This window comes from Balaenoptera borealis (genome assembly GCF_965194805.1).
Source record: "Balaenoptera borealis genome assembly, chromosome: 10".
Classification (NCBI taxonomy): domain Eukaryota; kingdom Metazoa; phylum Chordata; class Mammalia; order Artiodactyla; family Balaenopteridae; genus Balaenoptera; species Balaenoptera borealis.
The window spans coordinates 460,041-476,131 of record NC_138874.1 but is presented as its reverse complement, the minus strand read 5'-3'; the positions used below and the strand labels follow the sequence as shown (position 1 = coordinate 476,131).

The 16,091-nt window shown below is 35.5% G+C and overlaps 1 protein-coding gene across 1 annotated transcript in view; it reads right to left on the bottom strand.

Moving 5' to 3' along the window:
- The window catches only part of JMJD1C (jumonji domain containing 1C), a 313,147-nt gene that overhangs the window by 284,907 nt on the left and 12,149 nt on the right, over positions 1 to 16,091 (bottom strand). The gene's annotated exons all lie outside the window — the stretch shown is intronic.

Here is a 16,091-nt window from a genome sequence, read left to right as displayed (position 1 = left end):
GCTTTAGCTCCAAATAAAAAGGTTCCTTCTAATATGAACAAAGTCTGATGAAGAAGTTAATCACAAGAAGGGAAGTTTTAATCTACAATATCGATTTAAAAGATCATTTTAAAAGGTAATTAGTAAACAAAAGTAATCATTAAAAGTATAAGAAAAAGCAAAACAAATTACACTCTTATACACCAAGCTCAAAGTGGTAAGTCCAAAATGCGGAGGTGGGGGAGATCTAAACAATTGAAAATAACTCAGACAAGTAACTCACCACAGTATTGCCTGAATCACCCCAATATTAACTTAAAGTCTTCCCTTTGTTTTAACTGTGAGGTTCTGACTAAGATATGAGTCTAGATAACAGCTGCATCTTCAAGAGAAGTGTCAGATAAGTGTTAGCTTTCTGTTTGAAGGGGGGAAAAAGGAACATGATTTAAAATTATCTGGATTTCTCTTCCAATTTCTCTCCCTGCTTTTCTTTATTTATTCTTTCCCTTATCTTCTTTTTTCAACATCATTCATAATTTAAGAAAATTCTCTGGGTATGCTAACCTGATAAAATTATACATTTATAGCAGGAAAATTTAAATAGATAATATTAAAATGTAGATTGACACCTACGTAAGAATCACAGGCTATTTTTAAGTAGACAGGAACAAAACATAATTTCAGAAAGTACAAATTATTAAAATAATAAGTTCAACAGCACATAAAGGAGAGAGCATAAATGTTCTGCTTTCATGCGTAAATTAATTTATGGTTTATCCATTTTCACAGACCACACAAGTGGCTACTATAAATGGAGGTAATAAAGTCAGAAAAGTAGAAAAAGTCTGATAAAATTAGAAGGCTCACAAACTACCTTAGGAATGTTTTCTTTCTAATCCACATCTCCAGATCACATTTCAAAAAAAGAAAAAAAAAAAAGAGAGAGAGAGAAGTGTGACATCAGAAGGTCTTTTCTTCCTGCAGCTGGTCAGAAGCAGGGTATATGATTTCTTGGTATGCTGACTTTGAATTACTGATACTTTTCAAAATACAGATAATTATTAATCCACAGTAAAGAACTACAAAGCTCCATTATAAAATAAGTTTCTAGTGCTGAAAATATCTTAAATTTTAAACATAATCTTAACACCATACTTGCAAGAGGTAAACATATTTAAATTAACTTCCTGATATTCTGGGAAGGAATCAACACAATATGATACTAAATAAATGAAAATAATTTAGTTTTAAAAGACACACTATCGTGGATGTGAAGAACAGTCACTAGCCTCCCATTGGTAAAAGTTGTAAATTGTTACAACCTTTTCTGATGACAATTTGGCAGTTATCTATAACAAAGTTTAAAATGTACCTACTCTTGAACACGGCAATTTCCTTTCTAGGAATCTTGCCCTATCAAAATACATGGCCAAATGCACAAGAGTATACACACAGTGATGTTTCCTGTGGTATTATTACTGACAGAGCAAGCCTGAAGAGAAGCAAAATATATGTTGATAAGTGTCATAAACTTAAAGATGAGGAAACTGAGGCTCAAACTGGTGCAAAGACAAAGGAATACCACATACATGTCCTAAAGAGACAATTCCCAAGAGTACCTTCACTTCAATTTATTCCTCAAAGCTGAGATCAAGTGCCATCGCCTCGAGGAAGCCTTCCTTGATGCCCATCTTCCCTCTATGTAAGATGGCCTCCTATGAGCTTCTATACCAAAAGCCCAACATATTCTAGTATTTATAACACCATGCTTTAATTATCTACAAAGCAGGGACCATGTTTTATATCTATTTCTCCAAGTGCCAAACACAGTACCTAGGTATTCAAAAACAAAAACAAAAACTTATTTCCTGGATCTGTTCACTGAAAAACCAAGTAGCAATGAGTACCCCAAGCACTCAGATTGTAGGCTCTAAATACCAAGGTTCTTAGAGCAAATGGCTGATTCCAGGTCTGGGTCAGGACATTTACAAGATGACCCTGGAATGTCTTATCACACCAAAAAGCAAGGAAGCAATCAAAGATGACTAAGGTCATGTCAAGAGGACGTAACAGCCAACTTGAAGAGCCTTTCACCAACTTGAATATCTACAAGTAGAGTAATGGACTAAAACATTAAATATTTTTAAATCATCAAATTCTAATTCATCAAAGGATACTAAAATTAATTCACTCAACATCTTTGGAGGATCCTAAGGAACCAACTCATTAGTTTGAAAACTGATAAATAAAGGGAAATAATTGAGCATTTATACTTCCTTTCCTTTTTAAACTTTACTTTGGGGTAACAAATAGTTGACAAGGAAAATTACTTTAAAAATATTAATTGTTAAATATGAGAAAGAATGGATTTGAAAAAAGGAATATCACCACTTAGCAATTCCTAGTGAATTAATGGATCTATACAGTGACCATCAATGGCTACCAACAGACATTATGTGCCCCTTAATGGACATACACGATAAAATTTATGATGTAGTGGTGCCAAAAACCTCAAACCTGAACTTGCTCAAATCTCTAAATCTAACTGTAAATCTGTAGGAAATGCAGGGGCAGAGGAACAAGTTAAATGACACAACAGGTATGCAATTAGCAAAATCAAGATGGAGGGAAACTCTACAGAATAAAAAACCTAATTTCTTCAACAAAAAAAGGACAAAGGGATGGCGGGGGGAAAGACTTACAGATTAAAAAATTTAAGAGACAAAACACTATACAGTCCTTATTTTGGTCTCAATTCAAGCAAACAAACTATTTTTTGAAGAGAGAAAATTATATAAGATAACTGGGGAAATATAAAGACTGGCTAGTTGATATTACGAGATTTTGTTTTGGTTCTTTTGGAAGAAAAGGATGGGAGGGAGGGAGGGAGGGAGAAAGGAAGGAAGGAAGGAAGGGGAGCCAGCTGGCCCTATTTTCTAGAGAAATTTACTAATACAGTCACAGATTAACTGATGATTTGCTTCAAAATAATCTTGGGCAGGGTGGGCATCAGTGAGGATAATGATCAATCAACCTTGGCCATGCATTCACGATTGTTGAAATTAGCTGTTTAGTACATCAGGATTCCTTACTATTCTCTACTTTTGTATATTTGTATAGACCCAAATTTTCCAAAATGAAAAAAACTTTGAAAAAATGTTCTAAGGCCTGGAACATGAGAAGTATACAGGTGAGGAGGGAACGGGTTGAGAGGGACAAATAGATTTTTTTAAAGAAGGGGGGGCGGGGGAGGGCAAGCAGCATAAAATACAGTGGTTGTCAAGTCAGTGAGCATCAGAATCACTTGTTAACATACAGACTGCCAGGCCCCAGCAGAGCAGGTCTAGCATGAGGCCTGAGAATTTCTAGCAAATTCCCACAAGATGCTAGTAAAGCTGTTGGTCCCAGGACCACACCTGGAGAACTATAAAAACAGATAGTGGGGCTGGGAGGCAAAGAATGTATTTATGTAAGGACTGGCCTGACTTGAGACTCCTCTCCACTCTCACCCCAGTAAGCCACATCTCAGAATTTTCAAGACTGAGAAATCCCTGTCTGAAGTACATGACATCCAACAGACAATCAATAAAAGTTCTTCTGACACCTCCTGTAGAGAGAAAGGGATATCAAAAACAAAGTGGGTTGATAGAATGAAAACAGGCTTGGTTCAATTTTCTTCCTGGCTCAATTTCCCAAGTAATAGGGTAATGAAGAGGTGCCTGGAGAGGAGGACCTCTATATGTCATGAGGGGAATGGGACTGGTCAAAAGACTGCACCCAGGAGTGAGTCTTCTATTATTCTCTGGTAAGTTATCTCGTAACACTCGTAATGGGATCTCTGCCTCACCTCCACTCTCATGCTCTTGCATGGGTCTCTGGCTCACTTTTAGATACTACTGGTTGAAGTTGGTTATCCCGTGACCTTAGTGCTAGAAATTCCCTTTACTTGTGAAGTTCTGGGATATTCCCTTGAGTTCAAAAGACATGGAGCTACACCAGCTTCACCTCCATCTTTCTCATCTTTCCTCCCTAAGTTTCATTATTTCCTTCTGAGGTGTGATAACCTGAATTTCTGTTTCAAATAATCTGTGCCTCCTTACATGTAAGAAGGCTATTTATCCCCACCTAATGCCATGTGACTTGCATTGCCTACTACAGTCAGATTATACTTCCCTGACTGATTGTCAGGTTTGCTATATGACCTGCCTAACTCAGCCAATGTAATGTGAGCAGAAATGTGATGTATGCCAGTTCTGAGCAAATGCTTTACATGCATGTTTTACGAGTTTGGTTTCTTTTTCCTTCAGTTATAAAAATGGTATGTCCCAAATAGAGTTTGTTCCTTCAGCCTGAATCCTGGAATGAGAAGATGGGCGAAGAAGAGCCCCAGCCAACTGCAACTAACGTGTAACATGAGCAGATAACAAACCCATATTGTTGTAAACTACTAAGATTTTGAAGTTATTTGTTAGGGCAGCAAACCTAGTAAAAGCTAACTAATATATGGGAATAAAAGAGATAGAATTTTTAAATATCTACAAAAGATATTTCTAAAAATAGTACATAATTTTTTTCCTTTAGAACATATTTCATTAAAAAAATTATCTCAAGAGAAATGAAAACATATTTCCATGCAAAAAGCTGTACATGTATTTTTATAGCAGCATTATTCGTAATGGCCAAAAAGTAGAAACAATCCAAATGTCCATCAATTGATGAATGGATTAACTAAAATGTTGTCTAGCCATACAATAGAATTTTATTCAACAATAAAAATGAATTAAGTACTGACATGTGGTACAAATTATTGAACTTTGAAAATATTTTGCTAAATGAAAGAAGTCAGTCAAAAAAGACTACATATCCATATTCCAAAAAAAAAAAAAAAAAGACCACATATTGTATGATTCCATTTATATGAATGAGAAGTGACTGCTAAAATGTATGGATTTTCTTTGGGGGATGATTAGGATGATTTAAAACTAATTGTGATGAAAGCTGCACAGCTCTGTACATATGCTAAAAACCACAGAACTGGACACTTTAATATAAGGGTAAATTACCTGAAATGTGAATTTTATCTTAACAAAGCTGTTATTTTTAAAGTCTATAAATGGATGGTTTTTAAAAGTTAAATCACTATAAATGAAATAAGTCAATTTTCTGCTCTAAAGCTGTACAAGTTTTCTTTGTAAACCAGGAGAACATCACTGGAGTAACAACCTAAGTAAAAAGCCCTAAGTACCTAGAAAAGAGTAAGTAAGTAGCATACTTTAGAAAAAGCTCAGGATAAAAGCTCAGAGAAAAAAAAATTTTTTAATTGATTCTAAATGTAACATGATATGGATTCAAAAAACTGAAGCCTTCAGAAAACAGAGAGAAAGTAATCCAGAAACCTTTGTTAAATGTCAAAGCAACCAATCACTATGAGTTGTTCTCTACGAGGGTACAGTCAAGTTGTTCTTCACCTTGGAGGAATATCAGTCAGTAAATATTTACTGAGCACAGTGGGCCTTAAGATGCGTAAAGGTTATCTCCCAGCCATTTGCAATTCCCCAAATTTCGAAGTAAAACAATGGCACCTAACTTTGCCTATATAATGAAGTAAAGTAAACAGCAGTGTTATATATACTTGTTGGGAAGAAGAGCAGAAAGTCGTCACATATTCTAGGTAAAGTGCTCTTCTCCACTAGGTGAGTGACTCACTCCTACACACAAGGCTCCCCAGCCTGTGAAATTCTAATTTTGTGCCAAAACAAAATTATACAAATTACTAACTCCTGGGCCATCAAGGTCTCAAAAAACTGAAACAAATAATACAAGAGTGATATCTTTGCATACAAAGTATCAGGATAGGAAGAGTGACAGATACACACAAAAAAACTACACCATCTTCCTTTTCTCAACAAGTTTACAAACTAGTTGAGGAAACTGGACAATCAAGTAATGGTGTTAAGTTGTCACTGAGTTTGACAATAATAAAAAAAAATAGTGACTATTTTTTGCCAGGCCGTATACTAAGCATATTACACAAACACTAGCTAATTGAATTTCTGACAAGCCCATAGGAGAGGCCTTATCACCCCTAGATTGCAAAGTATCTGACCAAAGGTCACACAGAGTCAGCAAGTGATGAGGACAGAATCCAAACTGTGTCACTCAGCTTAAAATCCTCACTTTTAATCATTAAGCTATATTGCCTAATGACCTTTAAAAGTACATTGTCAATACTGGGATTAGAAGGGGCACATTGTGAAGAGAGAGAGATAGGTACGAAAGAGTGAGTGATATGGTCTTCACGATAAAAACATCACAAGCACACACTATAGAAGTAGTGGAATTCAGAAGAGTCAGATACTGGCAGTTTTACCTCAAGTAAGTAAATAAAATGACTCTGAAAATATAGCAAGTCACTAATCTAATAAAAAAAAGAGAGAAAGGAGACCAAGAGCAGTAGTTTGAGGATGGGGCCAACCATGTAGTCTGTATAAGAGATGGCTCATCAACAAGCTGTATCATCACAATAATGACCACTCCACTGTCTTTAATCTCTCATCCACAAGAAGCAGGGGGCTTCAGAGAGCTTCAAAGATTTGAAAAAGTTCCCTTATCTGATTAGCATTAAAATTAGTTTTATTCTAACCACTAGGGAAAGAAATCTTTTACTTCCAAATCTTCCACTTCCAAAATATGTAACATTTTTTAGCCTTCCTAAAGAATGTAAATTTTGTTTAATTTTGCCTTTCCTTAATTAGCCAAGGTCATCACCATAAACATCAGGGTGATGTCCTGGGGAGTTAGTGAAGTTAAAAGTGTGGGGCTGCCTGGCTCAACAAACAAATTGATACACTTGTTTGGACCCTTTGTCTGCTCCTCACAATTTTCATATCCTCCCAGGCTAAAAATTCTAAATTATTATAAACAAGTAAGCTTCAATTCTTTGATTAATTAATAATGCCTTATAACAAAATAGACATTCTAGGCCATCATTAAAAAGTCTACAAATAAGGAATGCTGGAGAGGGTGTGGAGAAAAGGGAACCCTTCTACACTGTTGGTGGGAATGTAAGTTGGTGCAGCCACTATGGAAAACAGTACAGAGGTTCCTCAGAAAACTAAAAATAGAATTACCATATGATCCAGCAATCCCACTCCCGGGCCTATACCAGGACAAAGCTGTAATTCAAAACGATACATTTACCCCTGTGTTCATAGTAGCACTATTCACAACAGCCAAGACATGGAAATAACCTAAATGTCCATCGACAGAGGAATGGATAAAGAAGATGTGGTACATATATACAATGGAATATTACTCAGCCATAGAAAAGAATGAAATAAAGCCATTTGCAGCAACATGGATGCAACTAGAGATTATCATACTAAGTGAAGTAAGTCAGAAAGACACCATATGATATCACTTATATGTGGAATCTCAAGTATGGCACAAATTAATCTATCTACAAAACAGAAACAGACTTACAGACACATCAGACTTGTGGTTGCCAAGGTGGACGGGTGGAAGGGAGAGGGATGGACTGGGAATTTGGGGTTGGTAGATGCAAACTATTACATTTAAAATGGTAAACAACAAGGTCCTACTGTATAGCACAGGGAACTATATCCAATCTCCTGGGATAAACCATAAGGGAAAAGAATTTTTAAAAAAGAATGTATATATGTGTATAAAAGAGTCACTTTGCTGTACAGCAGAGACAGGCACAACACTGTAAATCAACTATACTTCAATAAAAGAAACAAAAGAAAACAGACATTCTATATGGAAAAGAGTGAGACATTGACTCTTACTAAAATAAAGATTAAGTACATCAAAGAACATCCCTAGTTAACAGTGTAGAACTAAATAACTTCAAATCATTTGTTAGATATCTTAACTGGAAATTTATCATATATTGACATTAATTCAAAACCTGTGTTTGTTTTAGCTATCTGTTCAATAATGAAGCACTAGCACAATATGTTTTCTTCATAGGATTCATATTACTTTAAAGTATTAAGTGCAGATAACTATGAACAATAAAGTGATAAAAAAAAAAAACCCACACAACAACACACTCCTGGAAAAAGCAGTTGCCAAGCTATCATACAATACCTGAATAAAACAGATAAAAAAAGAGACATGGTATTATTCAAATTCTTTAAAAGTCTTAAGCTATTAATTTTTTAGTTTTAATCTACAAAAATCAGACAACAGAACTTCTAAACTTGTGTAAAATTTATAGGCAAGACTGATTGAAGCTCGATGCACTAATGTAGATTATGGACTTCTTGTCAATTGAAAAAGACAAATTTATAATAGTCTTTATAGCAAAGAGATCATGGAAAAACAATTCAGAAAATACTGAAGAATATCTTTTCAGCCATGGCTGAAAGGCAGGTTGCACACCAAAATACTAAGGAAAAAACTGAATCAATTAAAAACAAATTCAGAGTAAAATCAATTAAAAATAAATTCAAACTTCTCAACTATATTTCATTAAAGTATTTAAAAAGGAAATTTATAAATAGATACAAGATTGAAGGGGACTTTTATTCAACGTAGTATTGGGAGTCTTAGCAATAGCAATTAGGCAAGAAAAAGAAATAGAAGACATCCAAATTGGAAAGGAAAAGTTAAACTGTCACTATTTGCAGATGACATGATATTATAAACAGAAAAAGACTCCACTAGAAAACTCTTAGAACTAACAAACGAATCCAGGACAGTTGCAGGACGAAATCAACATAGAGAAATCTGTTGCATTTCTAAACAATGACAACAAACTATCAGAAAGAGAAATTAAGAAAACAATCTCCTTTACAACTGCACCAAAAAGAATAAAATACCCAGGAACAAATTTAATCAAGGAGGTGAAAGACCTATACACTGAAAACTATAAAACATTAATGAAAGAAACTGAGTAAGATACCAATAAACGGAAAGATACTCAGTGCTCAGAGAGTGGAAGAATTAATATTGTTAAATGTCCATATTACCCAAAGCAATCTACAGATTCAATGGAATCCCTATCAAAATTCCAATGGCATTTTTCACAGAAATAAAGTCCTAAAATTCGTATGGAACCAAATAAGCCCCCATATAGCCAAAGCAATCTTAAGAAAGAAGAACAAAGCTGGAGGCATCACACTCCCTGATTTCAAAGTAATCAAAACAGTATGGTATTGTCATAAAAACAGACACAGAGATCAATGGAACAGAATAGAGAGCCTAGAAATAAAACCAAGCATATATGGTCAATTAATTTATCACAAATTAATTTATGACAATTAATTATGCCAAAAATATACAATGGGGAAAGGACACTCTCTTCAATAAACGGTGTTGGGAAAACTGGATAGTCACATGCAAAAGAATGAAATTGGACCACTACCTTACACCATATACAAAAATAACTCGAAATAGATTAAAGACTTGAAAGATCTGAAACCATAAAACTCCTAGTAGAAAACACAGACAATAAAGTAATATGACCTCAAAAGCAAAGGCAACAAAAGCAAAAATCAGCAAGTGGGACTACATCAAACTAGAAAGCTTCTGCACAGCAAAGGAAACCATCAACAAAAGGAAAATCACATATCTGATAAGGGGTAAATATCCAAAATATATAAAGAACTCATGCAACAAATATCATTTGCAAAAAATAATACCATTAAAAAATGGACAAAGGATCTAAATCAACATTTTTTCAAAAGATATACAGAAGGCCAACATGAAAAGATGCTCAACTTCACTAGTCATCAGGGAAATGCAAATCAAAGCCACAATGAGATACCATCTCACACCTATTAACACAGCTATTATCAGAAGGACAAGAAATACCAAGTGATGGCAATGATGTGGAGAAAAGGGAACCCTTGTGCACTGCTGATAGGAATGTAAACTGGTGCAGCCACTATGGAAAACAACATGGAGGGTCCCTACAAAATTGAAAACAGAACTACCATATGATCCAGCAATTCCACTTCTGGTTATTTATCTGAAGAAAATGAAAAAACTCGCTAAAAATAATGTACACATCCTCACATTTGCTGCGGCATGACATACAATAGCCAAAATACAGAAATCACCCAAGTGTCCATCGATGGATAAATGGATAAAGAAATTGTGGTGTGTGTGTGTGTGTGTATAAAATGGAATATTCAGCTGTTTAAAAAAAAAGACAAGAAATCTTTCCATTTGCAACGACATGGATGGACCTTAAGGGCATATGCTAAGTGAAATAAACATGACAGAAAAAGACAAATATCATATGATCTCATTTATATGTGAAATCCATTTTTAAAAAAAAACAAGCTCACAGATAAAGAGAACAGAGGCAGGAGGGTGTGGGAGTGGAGGGTGGGTGAAATGGAAGAAGGGAGTCAAAAGGTACAAACTTCCAGTTATAAAATAAATGTCACAGGGATGTAATGCACAGCATGACAATGCTAGTTAATAATGTATTGTACATTTTAAAGTTCCTAAGAGAAAAAAATCTTAAAAGTTCTCATCACAAAAGAAAAGTTCTGTAACCATGTATGCTGATGAATGTTAACTAGACTTATTGTGGTGTTCATTTTACAATATATACAAATATCAAACCATTATACTGTACACCTGAAACTAGCATAATTTTGTATGTCAATTATACCTCAATTAAAAAAAGGTAAATAAATGTCATGGGTATGTAATGTACAGCACGGTGACTATAGTTAATACTGTAATGTATGTACATTTGAAAGCTGCTAAGAGAGTAAATTTGAAAAGTTCTCGTCACAAGAAAAAAAACTGTAAATATGTGTCATGATGGATGTTAACTAGACTTATTGTGGTGGCCATTTCACAAGATATACAAATATGGAATCATTATGCTGTACAACTGAAACTGATATAACATTATACGTCCCTTGTATCTAAGTTTTTAAAAATTTGCTCTGATTAAAAAAAAAAAAAAAGATTGGGATAATGCTATCACCCCAATAAACTCTACTACTTAATATTTAGTAATTTACTTTGTACCTAGTCTATTTAAACATATTCGCATTAGGTAGATCAGCCTTTAATTAGGCACATTTTATGGTTTAACTAGAGGTAAATATGAGTAACCCAGTAAGAGGACAGTCATATAATTCATGTGTTAGAACTGTCCATAACAAATGAATATTTAACTATCTAAGGTGACTTGGTAGAGAACCACCAAATCTAATCAACATAATGCATTTTTAAAATAAATACTGTTTCCCCCCTCTGAACAGCACTTTAGAATTATAGCACATATGAACTATTAACATCCCTATGAGATAGATTTCATAATTCCCAGTTTACTGATGAAGACCAGAAGACTCAAAAACTGAGTCACTTGCCCAAGAACCCCAGTTAGTAAGAGGTAGGGCCAGAGCCTGAATGCAGGTCTCAGTTCCTGGACCTGCTGGACCTTGTACCTTAATCAGGTTACACGAATGCTCATATTATCAGCTCCCTTCAATGCCACCTTATTGTATACTATGTAGAGAGTTTATAATATTTTAGTTTTAAGAATGAGAAAGGCATGCAGTTTAATCGTACAATCAGCATCAGTAAGTTTTACACCAGCTACACAGGTATTGCAGAAGACAAAAACTGATTCATTGCAGGACTAAACCAAAGGTACTGATGTTAATTGTGCTTTGATTTTAAAGTTAAAAAACCATATTACCATGTTATATTTTTCAGTTCTTTCTCCCTGTACTTACTCTTAAAAGGTGTTAAATATAAGATTCTTTTCACGATAAAAAAAAATCATTTTATTAAGAATAGTACCACTATTTCTGCCAGGTGATTAGTTTATTAATTCTCCAGCAAAATCACCACCTGAGAACAAACTCATGGTGCTATGGGGAGGAAAAGAGAGGGAGAGAGGGAAGGATGTAGAGAGAGGGGAAAGACTTCATTTCAGTATTTAAAATCTAGCCTAATTCACCATTTAATAATCTTTTCTAAAATGAGTAAGACTGAAATACAACTTCTAAGGGAAACATTTTTCTTCCCATGTTAAAATAACATGCTAACAGCTACCAAGGAAATATACTTTATGTACATGCATTTTCATAGATTCCAATTATGAAATGTGTTGCAATAAAATGGAGTGTATGAAAAACACTTAAGGTGAGCATCATTTTTACAAATTTTGCCAATTTGCAAATTTTACCCCTTCTGTCTCCTTACTTCAACATAAGATGACCTCTAAAACATCAGCAGCAGTTCATTATGGCACCTCCATAATCCACTTACTATTGAAGCTGAAGCTTGTTTCCCCTCACTCTGTGCTCAGTGAATGGAGCACAGCTGTTTTTTTGAAAAGGCTAGAGGTTTTAAAAACCTGCCAGCTCTTCATTCTCCCTCCAGTCACAGCTGCCAATATAATAAATTCTTTTCTCAATTCCATCTTTCTTGGGGTTAAAGGAGAGGGAATCAATTCCTGGGGATAAAAAGATCAAACTTTGAAACCAAAATCTACAATCCCAGGAATATGAGCTGCATAGCTCCGAATAGCAATAACAATTATAGAAATAGAATAATGGCTAATAATTATTGAAGCTGTACTATGTATCAAGCAATATGCCAGTGCTTAAAAGCATTATCTCACGTGATCCTCAAAATAACTTCCTGAAGTAGATACTATTATTATACTCATTTTGCAAATGGGGAAACTAAGTCTTAGAGCTAAGTACCCTATGCAAAATAGTTCTCAAGTGACAAAGATTTGAATTCAAACGGCCTGAGAAATAAATTTAGGGCTTCAATGGCCAAGCTCCAAAGCTCTCAACCTCTAAAAGCCATAGGTCATTTTTAATATTTGAAAAATCTAAATGAAACAACCAATTAAACCATTTAACTGTAAATGCCATACCAGGTAGCTAAAACTGTAGTTTGTTTTTTTTTCCTTTAGTTGAACTTAACATCAATTCAGTATGGATAGCATATGCTGTTCTAATTACAGTCTTTGGTAAAAAAAAATGGGGAGGCAAATCATTAATAATCAAAGGTTTTGCGGAAAAATATTTTTGTAATATGGGATTCAAAATGAGAAAACAATTTAAGAGATCTCTTGTGTGAAAATTTGGGGAAACAATGGACTAAATGACCTCAATGATCTCAGATGGAACTAACAACGTCTGATTCTTTGCCTAACAAACGCTTCTACCCCAGAAATATGTCTGCTCCACCCTTACTCCAGTCTCTTCCTCTCTCCCAATCTCACACTCATAACTCACCAGCTGCTTTTTATTACCATTGGCAGGCCTAGGAAATTTTGAGATTAGCTCTCAATCACTAGGATGAGCTGAATAAAGGCAGCTGAAGTTTACTCAACTTTTATTCTTTGCTATGAATCCTGGACAATTCTTTAATTTACCTGGTTTCCTCCAATTTTTTTCTGATTCTCCTCACTACTTGCTGACTGACTGACCCTCTGTCCAATTGCCTAGCTGTGCTTCTTCAACTACTGACCACCTCCTGGCAGCTGCTTAGGGTATGATCACTGGGTCTCTATCCTGGCCCCCATCTCTGGGATCTGGATCATACTGATGGACTAAGAAGCATCTAACTCCACCAGAGTTCACATGCTTGTGTCTCATAAGTGCTCTCTTTTCCCTTTTCTGCTTCCTTGCTAGTTCCACTTGACCTGCTACAAACCATACTCTACCATGACATTCTAAAATGACCGTAATATTATAGCTGATTTTGGTTGGCACACACTCCATAAAATGCTATGCGCAGCTTGTGAACAAAAATTTTAATATCCGTAATTTCCTGGAGGTCCAGTGTTAGGACTCTGTGCTTTCAGTGCCTAGGGCCTGGGTTATATCCCTGTTTGGGGAACGAAGATCCCGCAAGCCGTGTGGTACAGCAAAAAAAAAAAAGTATAATATGAATTCGGAGATTGGGATTCACATATACACACTAATATGTATAAAACAGATAACTAATAAGAACCTGCTGTATAAAAAATAAAAAATAAAAAATCATACCCAATGTATAAAGTCATTATTTACTTTTGTACTTTTTTGGCTAGAGTTAACCAATGAAAATCCTAAAGGATGTTATACAGCTGACTCACAACCTCCCCATCCCCAACTCTCTGAATGAAACAACTTATGATTCACTTCCTTGGAATCTTTAGAAGTTATTTTTATTTCCTATATAATGACATTATCAAATCGTCAATAACTCTGAACTCTTTCTCATTCCCCATTTTACTTGCTCTGGACACTTTTTTCGCTCTTCAAGCTATCACTAGCCCCCCTGAATTTTAAAATGCAACTAGTTTGAATATTCTCATAGTAATTAGTGTAGTCCCAAATAGTCATGGACTAAGACTTAATGTATTGAAATAATACAAAATATTTCAAAAAACATCTATTTTTAGGTACTGGGAATATAACAAGTGCAAAACAGGACAATGTTCCTGCTCTAACAGACTTTACGTTCTAAGTAGAGGAGACACAGAAAACAAGAAGAGCAGCAGTGGTGAGTACTACTGCAGAGGACCGGAATCGGATGATCTAGGAGTGATTAGGTGACTATGTTAGATTGGGTGATCAATGAAGGAGGCTCCCTGGAATCTGAACGGCATTAAGAATCCAATACGGAGGGGAAAGTTGCTCATTTTGGAGTAGGAAACAATAAATACAAAGACCTTACGACAGAAAGTAGGATCCCATGTTTATAGGAACAGAAAAAAGGCCAGTGTGGCTGAAGCTTAGGGGGCCAGGAGGACAGTGATAGCAGATGAAGTTGGAAAGACAAGCAGGGGCCAGCTCACCCAGGGTTTTTAATCCAAGTGCAAGGAAAGCCATTGGAGGGGGTTTTAAGCTTTACAAAGTCCTATCATTTGTGTACTAAAATGGCCCCTCTGGTTGCTATGCAGGTTACAGACTATAGCAGGTGAAGAACAGAAATAGGAAGATGCATTAGAGGGCTTGCAGTAGTCCAGCTGAGAGAGGTGGTAGAGAGAGAAAGGTACAGAGATTCACAAGGTTAGGAAGTAGAACTGAGAGAACTTGGAGAAGACAGGTGAGAACAGGTGAGAAAAAAAGAAATCAAGGATAACTCCTACATTTTTCACTTGATGCACTGACTGGAGAGTGATGTAGTTCAGTGAGATGGGACAGGCTATGGAAATGTTGGTTTGGAGGGAAGCAAGGCAAGAGCAGAATTTTAGAGCTGGAAGAGATCTCATGGATCATTTAGTCCAACCACTTTATTCTAGAGAAGTAAAGTGACTCAAACTTGTTAATGCGACTTGCCAAAAATGGCAAACTACCAGTACATTCTGGAAGAGCCACTGCCTCGGTTTACCAAGAGTTCTTAATCTTTTTGTGTCATAAGCCCCTTTAGTAGTCTAATCAAACTTGGAATCAAAATAATGCTTAAGTTTTTTAAGAAATTTCTTAAGTATGGGATTACAAAAAAACCAATTGTATTGAAATACAGTTATCAAAACAGTAAAAGAAAATATGATTTGGTAACACTATATGTGCTTCTTTATCAACTCATTCAATAATAAGACCTCATAGCAGACCTAATAACTACCACAGTTTCAGAGTAACGACATGTGGTGTAAGTAATATTTCAAGACACCTGAAACGATTTTAACGGGCTATGAAAATATTTGTGATTTCTACTGACAAAAAGTTAAAAGTACTACAAATATTCCTGTCGTTTGTTTCCTACATTCATAGCTGAAGGATATGCTAACTTTCAGGAAAGGTGTAGTGGGGAAAAGTGCAATTTTTCACCTTCTAAGTTCATGGCCTCCTGAATTCTATCCAGGAACACCTAATTTGTAGACCCCAAGTTAAGAGCCTTTGGTTAAATCCCTGATCATTTTCCCCCCAGATTAACATAATAGCCTTGGACTGATCACCCTGCCTCCAGTATTTCCTCAAATCCATCCCTCATCCTGATGAAGGATCACAAAGGCCCATCTAACAATACTCCCCTGCTTAAAGTCCTTGGAAGGGTTCCTCATAGCCTATAGATAGTATGGCACTGACAGACATACACTCCAGGCTCTGCTTCTCTAATACAGTATTTCTACTTGATTTCCAGCATTGCACTGAACTTTCAAG